This window comes from Octopus bimaculoides, chromosome 2, assembly GCF_001194135.2.
Source record: "Octopus bimaculoides isolate UCB-OBI-ISO-001 chromosome 2, ASM119413v2, whole genome shotgun sequence".
NCBI classification, from domain to species: Eukaryota; Metazoa; Mollusca; class Cephalopoda; order Octopoda; family Octopodidae; genus Octopus; species Octopus bimaculoides.
The window spans coordinates 177,597,559-177,600,459 of NC_068982.1; the positions used below are offsets into that span (position 1 = coordinate 177,597,559).

The window sequence follows — 2,901 nt, forward strand, 5'->3', positions numbered from 1 at the left end:
TATATATATAAATATACATATATATGTAAAACATGCAAGATATGTGTATGCGTGATATATAATTTACCATGTATATTTTATATCATATATTCTATATTATACATACGTTTTATACACTATGCATGTTATACACACAAGGACACATGCGAATACTCACACAAGTACAAACACAAATATATATGTACATTCTTTATATGTACATATATATGCGTGTAGATAGATAGATAGATAGATACATACATACATACATACATACATACATACATACATACATACATACATACATACATACATACATACATAAATTGTACAAACATGTGTGTTTGTATTTGTGTGTAAATACATACATTGTCAAATATAAATATTTCATAATCTATCTACCGATCTATCTATGCAGATATGTGTGTATGCATGTATGTATACATGCATGCATGTATATATATATATATATATATATATATAAGCATGATATATATTTTGTGTAATCAACATGTAGATATACATAATGTATATATACATGTGTATGTAATATACATGCATATGCATGTATATTACGTAAGCATATATATTATATACAGATACATTACAAATAAAAACACACGCAGACACACACACACATTCATACATATACATATTTATATATATATATGTATGTGTGTGTATATATATATATATGTGTGTGTGTGCGTGTGTAGGTAGGTAGTTATAAATACATTGTACATATTTTATGTATATTATATGTCTATGAATGTGCGTATGTGCGTATGTATGTACTTCTGTATGTGTATGTGTGTGTGTGGTGTATATATATATATATATATATATATATATATATATATATATATATATATATATATATATATATATATATATACACTTTATTAAAAAGCAGCAAAAATATCACAAAGATTGTTACACATTGTCTCACATTCCCATTCGTCGGACAGTTTTGTTTATGCACACACACACACACACACACACTCACACACACACACACACACACACACACACATCTTCCATATGCATCTCAGAAAAAATTATGTACATATATTTATTATAATATTGTCATGTACGGACTCTTATAACCTCTTTTGATAATTAGCTTACTCTTTATTTATTTATGTGTTTGTTTTGTGATGCTCATTCGGCCTTGTTCTTATGTCCATCCTTATTACCGTTTTCTTTAATTCTCAGTTCCTGAAACGATATGATCTTTTATTGTAATTATTTTGGCTATTATCATGTATATATATATGCGGTTATGCTCTTCAATTTTATTCAGCTTTTACTCGTTTTTAATGATCATTTCATTTTCCGGTAACCGCCATTCGTATTATCAAACAGATTTCATACCCTGCGTCCCATTGATTTTAAGAAAAATGATTATTTGACAATCGCTAAATGATAATTACTGCACCATTTTAAAAACTTCTAGTTGATGAAACCCCAAGTAACAATTTGTAAAATTCTTTATACTTCAATAATAATAAATAAAAAAAACTATAATGTGCTCTGCCTATGGTATTCGCACACTGCTTTCTCCACCTTGTTTTCCACATATGTACACACCTGTGCACATAAATATGTGCATACATATATGTATATACATATGTGTGTGTGTGTATGTGTGTGTGCGTGTATATATATGTATACACACACATACATATATATATATATATATATATAGAGAGAGAGAGAGAGAGAGAGAGAGAGAGAGAGAGAGAGAGAGAGAGAAAGAGAGACAGACAGACAGACAGACAGACAGACAGACAGACAGACAGATATATACACCTACATACATATATGCATGTGTGGGTGTCTAAAAGAAAGAGATTACCACCGAATACATTATTTAATTGGAATTACATCTAACACTGAGTTCAATTTTTATTGCATATATGTGTGGGTATAAACGTGTGTGTGTGTGTGTGTGTGTATGTGTGTGAGTGTGCATATGTATATATGTGAGTATGCATGTATGTATAGGTAAACTGTTATTGTTTTATTTGTTTTACTTATTATGCTGCACCCATACTGGGACCATGCTCTATATTACAATGAACCTTCTTTAAGCTGTACTCCACTAGCAGGGATATCGGACAAATTTGTCGACATCTGTGTTTAGTGAATGACATCCTCCTGCTATCTTTGAGTATTGGTGTTGATAGTTGTATATTGTGACTGTGCTACATAAACGTTGTATATTCACCAAATATTAGATTCACTCAATTGCGGAACATATTGAGGAAACTCATTTTTGTAATTCTTCTTCTGTTATGAAATATTGTGGCAATTGTTCTGAAAATAAAACTGCACTAACGCTCCACAGCTACTTATACCATAATAGTCACTGGACAGTTGGTGATATAATAGAAGAGTAGCAAAATAGTAAACGAAAACGGTCGACATTTTACCTGTACAAATCCAATTTCTTAACCACTATTACACACTTGTCTAAGAAATAAGCTCTTCATTTGTGGCAACCCTCAACTGATTAACTACTCTATGAATTTTTCTACTGTTTCAATTCATTTATCCCCTTCTCTCCCTGTTTTATCTGTCTTTCTTCAACCTCTGATTTTGATTCTTATTCCCTTTCACATTCACTCGAATAAATAATCCGTTTCTTGGTAAGAAATTGTATCTTTTATTTTTTACTTTTTACAGTCATTGGACCGCGGCCATCTGTGGCGCCGCTTTTAAGAGCTGTAATTGGATGAATCGACCCCAGTACTTATTTTTTAAACACCCAGTACTTATATTATTCTATCGATCTTAATTGACGAACCGCTATATTACGGGAACAGAAAATGAATAACACTGATCCTCAGACGGTTCCAGGGGACGCAAATTCATACAGATATACATACATATATATATATATATATATATATATATATA

General features: G+C 30.5%; 2 long non-coding RNA genes across 2 annotated transcripts in view; one reads left to right on the forward strand and one right to left on the reverse strand.

Moving 5' to 3' along the window:
- The window catches only part of LOC128247053 (uncharacterized), a 490,960-nt gene that overhangs the window by 487,285 nt on the left and 774 nt on the right, over positions 1–2,901 (forward strand). The window lies entirely within an intron of this gene.
- Positions 1–2,901, reverse strand: part of LOC128247054 (uncharacterized) — a 148,565-nt gene that overhangs the window by 123,721 nt on the left and 21,943 nt on the right. The window lies entirely within an intron of this gene.